This window comes from Symphalangus syndactylus, chromosome 14, assembly GCF_028878055.3.
Source record: "Symphalangus syndactylus isolate Jambi chromosome 14, NHGRI_mSymSyn1-v2.1_pri, whole genome shotgun sequence".
Classification (NCBI taxonomy): domain Eukaryota; kingdom Metazoa; phylum Chordata; class Mammalia; order Primates; family Hylobatidae; genus Symphalangus; species Symphalangus syndactylus.
The window spans coordinates 11535312-11549997 of NC_072436.2; the positions used below are offsets into that span (position 1 = coordinate 11535312).

The window sequence follows — 14686 nt, forward strand, 5'->3', positions numbered from 1 at the left end:
GAGAACTTCTGTTCCTGTTTGCCCGCCCTTCCCCGATTGATTCTTTCTCAATAATGCCTTTCAACCAATCAAATGTTGCCTTTTTCAATACTACCTACGGCCTGCCCTCCCAGCCTCTGAGCCCATAACAAGCTCCGGACTGAGCCATATTAGGGGAACTTTCCTGCCTTCGGGTAAGGGGACCACCCCCATGTCCCTGCCTTTGGGTAAGGAGACCACCCTCCGTCCCCTCTCTGCAGAAAGCTGTTTCATCACTCACTAAAACTCCCTGCCTTGCTCACTCTGAGATTGTCAGAGCATCCTCATTCTTTTTGAGCGTGGGACAAGAACTTGGGAACTAGTGCACAAGCCAGACTCGGCCCAGGGTGGAGCATCGCCAGCTGGAGGTCCCTGGCTTCCAAAGTGACTGAGAAGAAAATCCTGCCTCACTAGCATCATCACTGCTTCCCACCTCCCGGTCCCAGGATCTGCAGTGGGCAGGCTGGAGATCAAGGAGAGCCGATGATGGAATTCCAGCCCGAATCCAAAGGCCTGAGAACCGGGACAGCCCATGGTACAAGTTCCAGTCTGAAAGCTGGCAGTCTCGGGACACAGGAGAGCCAATGTCAGGTCAAGTCCGAAGGCAGGACAAAACTGTTGCTCCAGCTTGAAGACCATCAGGGAGGAGAAATTCATTCTTGCTTGGAGGAGGGTCAGCCTTTTGTTCTGTGCAGGCCTTCAACTGATGATGAGGACCCCCCTCCACATTAGGGAGGACAAACTGCTTTATTCTGTCCACTGATTTAAATGTTAATCTCAGCCTGGCACGGTGGCTCATGCCCACAATCCCAGCACTTTGGGATGCCTAGGTGAGAAGATCACCTGAGGTCAGGAGTTCCAAACCAGCCTCACCAACACGGTGCAACCCTGTCTCTACTAAAAACACACAGAAAAATTAGCCGGGCGTGGTGTCACACACCTCTAATCCCAGCTACCCAGGAGGCTGAGGCAGGAGGATCACTTGAGCCCAGGAAGTCGAGGCTGCAGTGAACCATGATCGCACCATTGCACTCCAGCCTGGGTGACAGACCAAGACTCTGTCATAAATAAATGTTAATCTCATCCAGAACACCCTCACAGAAACACCCTAATGTCTGACCAAATTTCTGGGCACCCCATGGCCCAATCCAGTCGACACATAAAATTAACCATCACAGCATTTGTGAAATGTCTGACATTTTATGACTGGTGCTTTGAGATGTTCTAGATCTGGCAGACAGAATCCCTAATAAGCAACACCTTATAGCTAAGCACGATGTTTGACTCTGGCGTTCTGACCAACGTTCACATCAAGGAGAAAAAAGAACTTGGACACTTCATGAAGAGGAGGGTGCATAATGGAAGCCTCCTTCCTCTGCTCCTCCCTCTCACTCCCCTCCCCTAGCCTGGTGATTCTGGCTTCTACCTGCAGCCCCATACCTGTCTCACTGACTGATGGGTGTGGCTTTGGAGCCAAAGTTCCTAAGTCCCAGCTTATCTAGCCGTATCAAAAGCTACTCTTGCTGCTGGCTTCCCGCTCTAGTGAGTTGCTTAGACCCCTTCCCAAACGTCATGTCTTGGGGCATTTTTGCTCCCTGGCCTTCCAGGCTGGGTCCTGCCTTCACATGGACCTAATTCTCTGCTGCCTGGACCCACACCTCATGCCTTTAGGGATCTCCAGATGACCCTAGCTCATCTCACTGTACCTGCCAATCATCCTCTCATTTGAACCAGACCCTGCCTGGTGGCACCCAGAAATCTACCCCATACCCTGGAGACAGGTCACCCGTCCTGGAGAGAAAAGTGCTATGTATCTAGGATCTTCCTGCTTCACACTGAAGGTGAGGGGGAGTGGCAATGTGTCCAGAATTGGTGGGTTCTTGGTCTCACTGACTTCAAGAATGAAGCCACGGACCCGCAAAGTGAGTGTTACAGTTCTTAAAGGTGGTGTGTCTGGAGTTTGTTCCTTCTGATGTTTGGACATGTTCAGAGTTTCCTCCTTCTGGTGGGTTCATGGTCTCTCTCGCTTCAGGAATGAAGTTGCAGACCTTCACCGTAAGTGTTACAGCTCTTAAGGTGGCGCCTCTGGAGCTGTTCATTTCTCCCGTCCAGAGTTATTCGCTCCATTCGTCCTAGTGGGTTCGTGGTCTCGCTAGCCTCAGGAGTGCAGCTGTAGACCTTCACAGAGTGTTACAGCTCATAACGGCAATGCAGACCCAAACAGTAAAGAACACTATTGCAAAGAGCAAAAGAACAACACTTCCACAGCTCAGAAAAAAACCCCACCAAGTTTCCCCTGCTAGCGCCGGCAGCCCGCTTTTATTCTCTTATCTGGCCCCACCCACATCCTGCTGATTGGTCCATTTTACAGCAAGTGGATTGGTCCGTTTTACAGAGAACTGATTGGTCCCTTTTGACAGGGTGCTGATTGGCGCGTTTACAAACCTTTAGCTAGACACAAAAGTTCTCCAAGTCCCCACTAGATTAGCTAGACACAGAGCACTGACTGGTGCATTTACAAACCTTGAGCTAGACACAGGGTGCTGATTGGTGTATTTACAATGCTTTAGCTAGACGTAAAGGTTCTCCAAGTCCCCACTAGATTAGCTAGACACAGAGCACTGACTAGTGCATTTACAAACCTTGAGCTGGACACAGGGTGCTGATTGGTGTGTTTACAAACCTTGGGCTAGACACAGAATGCTGATTGGTGTATTTACAATCCTTTAGCTAGACAAAAAAGTTCTCCAAGTCCCCACCCGACTCAGGAGCCTAGCTGAGTTTGCCTAGTGGATTCTGCGCCAGGGCCACATCAGGTGCCTGCACTCCTCAACCCTTGGGCGGTCATGGGACTGGGCACCCCGAGCAGGGGGCAGTGCCCGTCGCGGAGGCTCAGGCCAAGCAGAAGCCCACTGTGGGGGGATGGGGGGGGGCGCTCAGGCAGGGCGGGCTGCAGGTCCTGAGCCTTGCCCTGCCGGGAGGCGGCTGAGGCCCGGCGCATGCTCAGGTGGGCAGTCAGTGCTGGGGGACCCGACGCACTGCTCCCTCCCCACCCCCCACCCCGCAGCTGCTGGCCCGGGTGCTAAGGCCCTCACTGCCTGGGGCCAGTGGCGCTGGCCAGCCGATCCGAGTGCGGGCCCGCCAAGCCCACACCCACCCTGAAATCGCGCTGGCCCGGGAGCGCCCCGCACAGTCCCGGTTCCCGACCGCACCTCTCCCTCCACACCTCCCCGCAAGCAGAGGGAGCCGGCTCTAGCCTCGGCCAGCCCAGAGAGGGGCTCCCACAGTGCAGCGTTGGGCTGAAGGTCTCCTCAAGTGCACCCAGAGTGGGTGCCGAGGCCGAGGAGGCGCCGAGAGTGAGCGAGGGCTGTCCAGCACGCTGTCACCTCTCAGCAGCATACAAGAGCCACCTGGGAAGTGGCCACTGAATCTGGGCTCAGGCTATAGGCCCCCTCTCTTGATTTTCAAATTCAGTCTCCCATTTTTCCTTGTCATTTTTGTTTTGCCAGCTTTTAGTGGCAGCAGCCCCTCCCCCTGGGGCTCAGAGCAGGAGAGGGAGTTTTAAGTGGTTTCTGCAAAATATTTTGGAGAAGAATGATCTGCCTCTGGTAGTCAAGGACTCTTCTTGCAACACTCAGGCTCTGTTTTACGGACAGAAAGAGTCCAGGAGGCTCTCTGAGCCGCACAAGGCCCTTTGCAACCTTCCTGGGCTCGGGCTGAGAGCAGCCATTTTGGAACACGTGAAACGGATTTCAAATTCCCTCTTTGCAGTTCGAGAAGATGGCGGCCTGAGCCGGAGTCTTCCTTCCCCTCCTCCCTCTCCGCTGCTGCAGTGCCCAGGTCCCCCCCAACGTTCCTCGTCTGTAATGGTGCCAGAGGCTTTAAATCTTGCAGAAGCCACATCTGCTGCCTGCAGGTAAACCTCCCTGGCTGAGCCCACTGCGCACGCCTCCAGGTTCTGGAGCCAGAAACAATGAGAAGCACATTTCCGGCAGCATCTCTCCTCCCGGTCATTTGCATAGCACAACCTCTCTCTCCACCCCCTCCTGCCTCCCACGTGGATCTTCATGTAATTAATTAATATCGCGTTCATCAGAGCTTAATTCATGTTCTTGTAATATACAAGGATTAAAAAAAAAATCCTACCAAGAGAGCAGTAATAGGCTCCGGCTTTTCTGGTCCGGGAGCAAATATAATGAGCCCCCATGAAAATATTGAATCGATTCCCGCAGTCTCAACATCTCAGAGCACTGGCATGTTTACTGTGGCAAGCCACTCCGGTGTTCAGAAACACACGGCCTGCTTTTCTGCAGGGGTAGCTATGGTGGGGGCCTCTCTGGAGCCCCTCCTAGGAGTGCGGTCAGCAGGGCAGAGGCTTGGAGCCTCTTCCCGGGGGTGCGTTCAGCAGGGCACAGGCTTGGAGCTCTTCCTGGGGGGTACATTCAACAGTGACAGAGGCTCAGCAGATGCTGGGGTTCTGGGTGGGTGACAGCTGAGGGATAGGCTTCCTGCAGAATGCCAAAAGTGGCATTGCAATTTGCTCCTTCCCTCCCAGAGCACATTTATTTTTAAGCCACCCTCTCCCCTCCGCTATAGTGTTGATGACTCCTCCATGCTAATCGCCCTATAGAACAAGGAGAAAAGGAAAGGTGGGCCCTTCACAGCATATATTTTGTTCTCTGATTGGAACGAAATGAACTCAGTGTAACGTCCAGGCTGTTGTGGGGGCTGGGTTGTTGCTGGACAGAAAGTCCCATCTGTGTCCAGGGGGCCGCGTCTGAGTACGGGGCATTCACACTGGCACGCTGTTTTGCTCGGAGCTGGGACATAACACATGGGCTGTGTGAGCCCTCTTGGGGGCTAGAAACCCAAGGGGCCGATCAAGGGTTCTTGATTCAACCAACCCCCACCCCCCCTTGCCATCCTCCATGCAGAACGCGTCCCTGGGGCCTTCACCCTGTCGTGAACAAAGCACGACTATTTTGTAAAGGGAAGATCAAAGAGCCAGAAGTCGCAGATGGGTGCGTGGCAGGGGAGGACTCAGAGTGACAGTGGCCATGCAGTGTGTCCCGTGGTCGCCCCAGAGGCGGATGGGCCAGGCCGCTGCACAAACCCTGGGAGGAGGCAGGTGGGGAGGGAACCCGAGGACCCTGCCTGTGCTCACCCCTCTGTTCCTCTCTGGGAACCATTATGGCTGGAGGGGACTTTTTCCTCCTCCCCCTACCCCTCCCCTCCTCACCTTCCCTCCCCCTGCTTTTTAATTTCTTCCCTTTTGCAAGGCTTTCTGTCCAGCTGGGGCTGGGAAGGAGATACCCCCCACCCCCTCTCGCGGTCTCCAGGGTAGGGGTGGGAGGAATCTGGAAGCCACGTGCAATGCTCGGGGCTGCGCCCTCCGTCCTGGCGCGTGGGTCCGCGAGCGCCGCGCAGCCTCCCGGAACGTCCTGAGCTGCTGCGCCCGGCGCTGCTCCTCCTTCCCCAGCTCCGCGCCTTCCCCTCGCGATCCCCCTCCTGCCTCTTGGGTCCTGGAAGCGTCCCAAGATGGGGTGGGGGCACGGAGGGGGAGGAGGGAGCTGCCCGGGGGCAGGGCCGCCAGGAAGTGGGACGGGGACTCTGGCGCCCTTCCAGGCTGCTGCGCGCGGGCTGGGGACCGTGCACCGCTTTGCGCGCCAGATGATGCATCTTCTGGAAAGGCAGCTGAGGCAATGCGGGGTGTGAAGCGGCGGCGGGCAGAGGGGCTCGCAGGGGCTGGGATCCGCGTGCCCCTCTCCGCCTAGGTGCGGAGTACGATGTGCCCAGGCGGGGGCGAGGACGTCCGGGAGGGGCTGGGCTGCGCATGCTCGCGTGGCCGTCGCAGACGGGCTGTTTGGAGGCGCTGCAGTCCCTGGGAAATGGGAGCCTCCGTCCTGTTCTCTCTGCTGCTTGGCTGGGCTGGGCTGGGCAGGGCAGGAAAGCCAGGGTCCTCACCCCTCCTGGAGCAGAGCACTCCGCGCTGGCTGTTCCGGGGGCCCGGGAGGGCAGAGCTGTCGGGAGGTCTGTCTGGCATCATTAGGGGGGCTGTCTGTCTCTCTGTCCCCGGCTGGCTGGCGTGGCCCGGCAGGAGGCGAGGCTGATATTTTCAGGAGAGCTGGCGATTTGACCTGACACCTGTCAGTCAGGTAAGCGCTGGCCTCCTGCCTGCATCCCCCTGGGGAAGAGCCGATTCTGCTCCCTGACCGGGAACGGGTCCCTCAGTGCTGAGGATGGCAGCTAATGAGCCCCCCGAGCGGCTGCCCGCCGGCTGCACGGGCAGGAGCAGTGGGCATATCCCCTGCTTGCCAGGCGCTGCAGACGGGCTGCCTTCTCCCCCAACGCCTTCTGCCCTCTCCTAGTGTCTCCAACATTGACCCTGGAAATCACTTTCTTGCTTCTCTTATCAGGATAGTCCTACATGTCTGGAACTTTCTGGGATGTTCTCTTTGCCTTGGAAGTGTTTATTACTTTTAAATCACCTCTAGGGTATTTATCCTTAAAGATAAAGCCAGTACTTAGAACCAGGTGTCCCTCCTGCAGGGCTTTAGGCCCTGCCTGACTTGGGTTCTCAGGCAACCCTTTCCTTCCCTGTGCAACGTGGGTTTTGGCTTTTGCGGAAGTAATCTGTTATGGTCTAAATTGTGTCCTCCCCAAATTCATATATTAAATCCCTAAGCCCCTGGCTGGGCGTGGTGGCGAGCGCCTGTAATCTCAGCACTTTGGGAGGCCGAGTTGGGGGCGATCACCTGAGGTCAGAATTTCGAGACCAGCCTGGCCAACATGCTGAAACTCTGTCTCTACTAAAAATACAAAAATTAGCCGGGCGTAGTGGCGATCGCCTGTAATCCCAGCTACTCCGGAAGCTGAGGTTGGAGAATCACTTGAACCAGGGAAGCAGAGGTTGCAGTGAGCTGAGATCGCGCCATTGCACTCCAACCTCGGCGACAACAGCGAAACTCTGTCTCAAAAAAATAAATAAATAGATAAAATAAATCCCGAAGCCCCAGTATCTCAGGATATGACCGTATTTGGAGATACAGCCTTTAGGAAGGTAATTAAAGTGAAATGAGGCCCTTAGGGTGGGCCACAATCCACTAGGACTGATGTTCCTTATAGGAGGAAGAGATTAAGACACACACAGAAGGACGACCATGTGAGGACGCAGGGAGGAGAGAACAACCTTCTATAACCGCAGTCCCCAACCTTTTTGGCACCAGGGACTGGTTTCGTGGAAGGCAATTTTTCCACGGACCCGGGTGGGGTGGGAGGTGGTTTCGAGATGATGCAAGCACGTTACATTGATTGTGCACTTTATTTCTATTGTTATTACATAGTAATATATAATGAAATCATTATACTCTTCACCATAATGTAGAATCAGAGGGAGCCCTGAGCTTGTTTTCCTGCAACTAGATGGTCCCATCTGGGGGTGATGGGAGACAGTGACAGATCATCAGGCCTTGGATTCTCATAAGAAGCACACAACCTAGATGCCTTGCATGTGCAGTTCACAACAGGGTTCATGCTCTTGTGCGAATCTAATGGTTCCTAAAGGGCCACAGACCGGTACTGGTCCTTGCCCCAGGGGTTGAGGACGCACGTTCTATAAGGCCGGGAGAGAGGCCTCAGAAGAAACCAACCCTGCCGAGACACCTTGATCTGAGACTTCCAGCCTCCAGAGCTGCGCGGAGATGCGTTCCTGTTGAAGGACTCCGACCGCAGTGCCTTGCCATGGCAGCCCTCGACAACGAATACTGAGTCTGTTGAACAAAATGAATCCAAAATGTATGCCCAAAGATAGCTGCTAGGTCTATGAAAACACCTGCTCTGATTCGGGGGGACGTGGACGACAGATGTGAGTGCTGGAATTCAAGTTGGTCTCGTTAGTCATTCTCCTGCTCCATGCCCCCTGCCCCGACAACAGTTACATTTTCTGAAAACATACTCGTTTAAAAAGGTATTTACACAACAGATCAACATTTAAGTACATGTTTAAAAGCAATTATGAACGTGCTCACCTGTCAGGGTGGGATGGTTTTGCTCATGTGTTTCCAGTTGGTTGAGTAAATAATCAGCTCCGGTGTTGTTTTAAGCCTACCCCCTACTGTAATTGTGTGTTTACTTTTCTGATAATGTCACATCACTCTCATATTTAACTACTAGCAGGGATTAAGTTATTCCAGTAAAAGACAGAGAAATAAATTTCAGACCCTGTTTCCTGCCCATCCCCACCCCCATCGTTCAAAAATTGGACAATTTTCCAAGATCTTCGGAAGCAGTTTTGAGCATTTGGAAGCCGTGGATGCCCTGGCCTATGGCAGCTTTTTTCAACTGTAACCCACCTGCTGATAAGGTCTCCCTGTGTGGGGTCAAAGGATGTGGCCCCTGCCATCCTTGTGGTCACTAGGGAGGGTACAGGCCTGTGTGCTACACCCCAGCCTAACTGCTCCTGGGGGCCTGGGCAGTTGTGGTCACTAAGTCCTGACTCTGCCATGGAAGAGGCATCTTCTGGGTGGACACTTATGCTTAGTGGCCTCCAGGGGACTTGGTGGGTCCCCTTGACACACTGGAGGCTCCCTGGCTAGAGTCCCCTCTCAGACACCCTAATTCCTGCATCTCCAGGACTGGAGAGGCCTACTGGCCAGCCAGGAGGATGTTTCTGTTGTCGGGCAGATGGTCAGCCCCATGCAGGGGATGGGAAAGCTTCACCTGCCACAGTTGGTAGGTATCTTAACAAGGAGCCCGTTTAGTAACTCACTGTGTTAGTGCCAAGGATGGCCCTGTCGGGCAGCACAGATCCATTGTGGCCAGCAAGCTTACAGACACTGTCTGTTGTCAGAGCAGAGACAGCGTGGAGTTAACATCATCCTCATCACCACAAACTGCCCCTGCAGGAGCTTGGAGGGGACCCAGGTGCTGGTAGTGACCTTGGTACATTCACAGGGTGACAGCAGAGACAATGGTGGTGACGATAGTTGGGATAGTAACTCGGCCTCACAGCTGCGTCCCTGTCTTGCAAAATCACGTGGTCTCAGTTGGTCCTCACAGTCCTGGAAATTGTCATATTCTTGAGCTGTGGGGTGGAGGTGGGCAGGAGGCAAGGTCTAAAATTCGCTTCTCTCTGCCCGACAACAGAAACATCCTCCTGGATGGCCGGTAGGCCTCTCCAGTCCTGGAGATGCAGGAATGAGGGTGTCTGGAAGGGGACTCTAGCCGGGGAGGCTCCAGTGTGTCAAGGGGATCCACCAAGTCCCCTGGAGGCCACTGAGCATCAGTGTCCGCCCAGAAGATGCCTCTTCCGTGGCAGAGTCAGGATTTAATGGGTCCCGAATGGGTCCTCTCTTCCTTTGCTCACAGAAGGTTTTGTGATGATGCCAACAACCAGGGCTGCCTTTGCCTTCCTTCAAATTTCCAAAGCCCTCAGGAATCTTCTGCCCTTAGAGTTTATCGTGGGGTCCTCCCTCCACACCCTTGCTGATAGAGCTCTGGAGAGGGGCTTTGGGGAGTGTGTGACTATCCCCAGCATAGCCGCCCCCCATCAACACTTATTGTAGGGAAGGAAAGAAGCCAAACAGGTCTTACCGTCCCATTATGATGGATGAGGAGATGGGCACAGAGAAGTTCAGCAACGTGGCACAGGTCGAATGCTTGTGATTTTTATTTTTGTTGTTTTTTTGCTTGTGATTTTTATGTCTTACACATTGCCTGGTGCCCTTCTGAAAACATTCCACATTGGAAACTTTGGGACATGAAGCCATTTACCAATCAGGTCATATGTCTAGGGAGACACTATTGCTCTAGGTGTCAAGAAGTTTTGCTCCAGAAAAACGTCCAGACCAGTTCTGCTTCCCAAGTAGGCCAGAATATCCACAGGACACCTTGAAACAGTGACTCCCTCCTGCATTTTATTGATTGATTGATTGATTTTTGAGACAGGGTCCTGCTCTGTCACCCAGGCTGGGGTGCAGTGGCTCAATCTCAGTTCACTACAACCTCTACCTCCTGGGTTTAAGTGATTCTCTGGCCTCAGCCTCCCGAGTAGCTGGGACTACAGGCGTGCACCACCACATCTGGCTAATTTTTGTATTTTTAGTGGAGATGGGGTTTCACCATATTGGCCAGGCTGGTCTTGAACTCAAGGTGATCCGCCCACCTCACCCTCTCAAAGTGCTGGGATTACAGGTGTGAGCTGCTGCACCCAGCCCTGCCTGCATTTTAAATGGCTGCAGCCACACGCAGCATGCTTTCCTCCTTTGCAAGCTCAGCTGGGGGAGTGGGTAAAGGAGGGGCTCAGGGGTGGTGCTGTTGGTTCTTTTTACCTGGGTTTTCTCACGCAGAGTAATTGTGAGAAGAGCAGGGTTTCCTCTCCTGAACTTGGAGGAAACGGAAAAAAATTTCCTACTAGCAAAAGCAGGCAGAAAAGAAATTTTAGAAGTAAAAGAAGTTTTACTTCTTAATTAGACTTATAAATTTATTTATTTATTTATTTATATTTATGTTTTGAGATGGAGTCTCGCTCTGTTGCCCAGGCTGGAGTGCAGGGGCATGATCTTGGCTCACTGAAACTTTTGCCTCCCAGGTTCAAGCAATTCTCCTGCCTCAGCCTCCCAAGTAGCTAGGATTACAGGTGCCCGCCACCATGCCCGGCTAATGTTTGTATTTTTAGTAGAGACGAGGGTTTCACCATGTTGGCCAGGCTGGTCTCAAACTCTTGACCTCAGGTGATCCACCTGCCTCGGCCTCCCAAAGTGTTGGGATTACCCAGGAGGCTGAGGCAGAAGAATCGCTTGAACCCGGGAGGTGGAGGTTGTGGTGAGCCAAGATTGTGCTACTGCACTCCAGCCTGGGCAACAAGAGGGAGACTCCATCTCAAAAAAAAAAAAAAAAAAAAAAAGACATGAAGCCAGACAATGGGCCCAAAATGCCAGGGATGATCTGAGGTCCTCAAAAAGGGTCCAGGAAATGCTATATATAAAGAGTCAGAGTTGTGTACCAAGAAACATATCCATCCACTGTGTGTATACACTGCACTTCCTGGCCCTCCATGCTTGGGCATGGATGTGTGATACGGTTTGGCTGTGTCCCCACCCAAATCTCGTCTTGAATTCCCGTGTGTTGTGGGAGGGACCCGGTGGGAGGTAATTGAATCATGGGGGTGGGTCTTTCCCATGCTGTTCTCGTGATAGTGAATAAGTATCGTGAGATGTGATGGTTTTATAAGGGGGAGTTTCCCTGCACAAGCTCTCTCTTTGCCTGAGCCATCCATGTAAGATGTGACTTGCTCCTCCTTGCCTTCCACCATGACTGTGAGGCCTCCCCAGCCATGTGGAAGTATAAGTCCGTCAAATCTCTTTTTCTTCCCAGTCTCGGGTATGTCTTTATCAGCAGTGTGAAAATGGACTCACTCCCACCCTGTCTGGATCTGGACAAGAGCCCACCACCCAGTTGGCAGTAGTCAGGCAGCTCTGCCCTATGAACCTGCAGCTTTTGGAAGAAAGGCACCCTGTGGTTTCAGAAGCCCAAGAGTCCCTGCAGCTCAGCACCCCCAGCCTGGTGCTTGGCAGATGATCGCCCCCTCACTTGGGAGAGGGAGCAGGTGAGCACGTATGAAGGGCCGCTCTCAGATCCTCTCAAAGAGAAGGGTGTCATGCAGATGCCAATAGGTTGATCATCAGAACCAGAGGGTGCTTTAACATGCAGATTCCTGGGCTATGCCAAGGTGATTCCCAAGGTGATTCCCGGGAATCAAAATGAGGCCCGGGAAGCTGTTTCTAAAAGTTCCTCTTGTCTCTGATGCACAGCTTGGGTGACAGCCACAGCTGATTGCCAGAAAGTTACAGCGGGAGAGGGAGATACTGACACCAAGCCTTGCCTGGGACCCACCCGAGAGACGAAGTGCCTTTCTGGCTTGACAGTCTTGGAAGGAGGGGTCGGGAGGTCTGGCCTGCCTAGGAACCCTGGAGTTTCCATGCTTCTCTCATAGGACAAAGGCACAGAGTTGTTTTTTTTTTTTTGAGACAGAGTCTTTGCTCTGTCGCCCAGGCTGGAGTGCAGTGGCGGGATCTTGGCTCACTGCAAGCTCTGCCTCTGGGGTTCACGCCATTCTCCTGCCTCAGCCTCCCAAGTAGCTGGGACTACAGGCACCCGCCACCACGCCTGGCTCATTTTTTGTATTTTTTAGTAGAGATGGGGTTTCACTGTGTTAGCCAGGATGGTTTCGATCTCCTGACCTCGTGATCCGCCTGCCTTGGTCTCCCAAAGTGCTGGGATCACAGGCATAAGCCACTGCGCCTGGCCAGGCACTGAGTTTTATCAGCAAAGAGTAAACCAAAATGTATTCTCTGAACACTAAACTGGCTGAGAGTGGCAGGTTGAAAGCCGTTGTGCTGGGAGCCGTGGGTGCTGATGTCATCCCCCTCCCTGCCCGATGGCTCCTCTTCCAGGATCTGGACCAGACAGCCAGGAAAAGTGGCGTTTGGAGTGCTGGGCCTTCAAGGTGCCCTTGGTCTCTTTGGTAGAAAACAAGGAAGCAATGTCCTTGTGTGGGAGTACTGCTCTCCTTCTGGGAGGGGAGAAAATGAGACTGACGCAGCCACATGTGGCTTGGGAAGTGCAGCCGGGCAGAGGGTGGTGGCTCCTCAAATACCCACCCTTGGTTTCCTGCAGACCTAAAGGGGTGTGTGACTCAGGGGTCCTTCCTGTTGTCTATGATGGCTTCACATTAACCACCTGAGGGGAAATTTTAATTTGTAATAAATCCGTATTATGGTAGAAGTCCAACTGCTCCAGTGGCTATAAAAATTAATTCCTTATCCTAAACATTATTACATAGCTTTCGAAATGAATCGACCTGTGGTTGGGTTCTTGGTTTGGGCCATTATTTGCAACTAGTATAATCAAATAGCATCATCCGTAATACTTCTCCTCCTATCCCCAGCCCTCCCCGGGCCCCACCCCCTGGTTTTGTCGGGGACTGGATTCGATGAAGTCATCAGAATTGTCAATGGCATATGGTGGGTGGAGACTGCCTGCTGATTTTGATGGCTGAGAAAGAGATTTTCTTTCCATTCTTGAATAGTCAATTTTGCTCACTGTTATTTGTTTCTTTCAGAAAACTGTGTATTCTTCAGAACATCATGATAACGTGGCATTCATGGGTCTATGGAGAGAATTCAGGGGGTCCGGGAGCTTGGATGGGATAAATTTGCATCTTTATTTTCAGGAAACTTTTACTGAAGTTTAGCATTTTCTTTCATTATAAATGGAATCAGTACAACCCAATCATATGCACAGTTACTTCTCCACAACATTAAGGTGGCTGCAGATATCTCAAAATATTATTTACATTTATAATAACTTAGAAATTTGGGTGGTAATTAAACCAGCAACTGTTCTTTGTTTCATGCATTAAGAAAGAAGTATGTATACTATCATATCTCAATTAAAATATTTTAAGAACTGGATTTTAACTTGATTGGTTTCCTTCATAACTCTCTGTATTTCATTTTAGGCATTTAAAAATATTATTCTGAGAAGGGCTTCCACAGATGTCAGAGGTGTCCACGGCAGAGCCTTGATTAAGATCTGCTGGTGTAGACTGGAGCAAGTGTGTGCGTCTGAGGTTGGTATGAAAGTTGTGTTTGTGTTCAAATTCTAGTCTCCCATCTCATAGCTGTACAAGGTTTACCCTGATCCATCACTTTATTATTATTATTTTTTTTCTTGGGATGGAGTCTTGCTCTGTCACCCAGGCTGGAGTGCAGTGGCACAATCTCAGCTCACTGAGATTCTGCAATCTCAGAATCTCAGTAAGGGTTCAAGCAATTCTCCTCCCTCAGCCTCCTAAGTAGCTGGGACTACAGGCACGAGCCACCATGCCTGGCTAATTTTTTTTGTATTTTTAGTAGAGACGGGGTTTCACCATGTTGGCCAGGCTGGTCTCAAACTCCTGACCACAAGTGATCCACCTGCCTCAGCCTCCCAAAGTGCTGGGATTACAGGCGTGAGCCCCTGCGCCCAGCCTCATCACTTTAAAATGGGAATAATAGCCACCATACAAGGGTATTGGGGATGATTAAAAGTGTTAGTACTACAGGAATAATTCTAGGACCTAACCTCATAGGGTTGCAGGAGCACTGAATGAGAGAATCCATGAGGTTAGGTCCCAGCATTATTCCTGTTGTACAGATAGGGAAGTTGAGGTTTATTTCAAGTAAGTGCCCAAGGTCACATAGCTAGGAAGTGGTAGAACTAGCATTTGAGCCCCAGCCATTGGGAGCAGATCCCATCCCAGATCCTATATTGCCCTCCAAAAAGTCAAGCACCCCTGGGTCAGTGGAAGTTGCAATCTGGGTCATACAGAGTCTGGAGGCCAGTCTCCAATTTCTAGGTTCTTAGAGCCCTCATTTGACCTTGAGCTCTAACAAAGTGCTCACAAACATGTGCCAGTGACTTCCCACAATGAAGGACAGTTGTGTGGGTCTGTGGTGGGGTGATGCGTTGCTTCTTACTGAATGTGAAATAAAGCTTAGGAACACTGGATCTGTGTGCTTCAGGAGTGCTGGGGATTGCCCTGGTTGAGTGACTGGAGCATTAAGTGAGATGGGATCTTTGGTGTTATCCTATGATGATGGTGACAGTGGCAGTGATGATGACGACA

General features: G+C 52.1%; 1 long non-coding RNA gene across 1 annotated transcript; it reads left to right on the forward strand.

The window, feature by feature from the left end:
• The first annotated feature begins 5885 nt into the window (after positions 1-5885).
• Positions 5886-13588, forward strand: LOC129462213 (uncharacterized). Its single transcript, XR_010115352.1, has 3 exons — positions 5886-6173; positions 11392-11623; positions 13139-13588. It is a non-coding gene; the product is annotated as an uncharacterized lncRNA (long non-coding RNA).
• The last annotated feature ends 1098 nt before the right edge of the window (positions 13589-14686 follow it).